We start from the raw sequence: 630 nt of genomic DNA on the forward strand, positions 1-630 counted from the left end.
ATTTTAAAATATAATTTATTCCTGTGATGTAAAGCTGAATTTTCAGCATCATTACTTCAGTCTTCAGTGTCACATGATCCTTCAGAAATCATTCTAATATGCTGATTTGCTGCTCAAGACACATTTCTTATTATTATCAATGTTGAAAACCATTTTTGCTGTTATTTTTGTGGAAACCTTTTTTTTTTTAGATGAATAGAAAGTTCAAAATAATAACATCTGTAACATTATATCTTTACTATTGCATTTGATCAATTTAATGCATCCTTGCTGAATAAAAGTAATAAATTCTTAAAAAAAAAAAGAAAGAAAGAAAAGTTACTTACCTGAAACTTTTGAATGGTTAGATGCCCATCAAATATTGGGCATGCCAGTTAGAAACACACAGCTATCAATCTGTGAAATAATATGCAGAGTCATTATTCTGAATTGTTCCCACTGTAAAACCAAACAGTGAAATTAATTAAATGAAATGAGTTTCACTCAAATAATAATGAAAGTTCATTGTACTTACTAGAAAAATGTTGCGTAACTTCAAAATTTCATTGTAGTAAGCTGAACTTAATATAGTTGAGTTGAGTTGCAGCAGATTTCTAATTCCCAGCATGCTTTGCGTCAGACTATATAAAT

The sequence above is a fragment of the Ctenopharyngodon idella genome, chromosome 23, assembly GCF_019924925.1.
Source record: "Ctenopharyngodon idella isolate HZGC_01 chromosome 23, HZGC01, whole genome shotgun sequence".
Classification (NCBI taxonomy): Eukaryota; Metazoa; Chordata; class Actinopteri; order Cypriniformes; family Xenocyprididae; genus Ctenopharyngodon; species Ctenopharyngodon idella.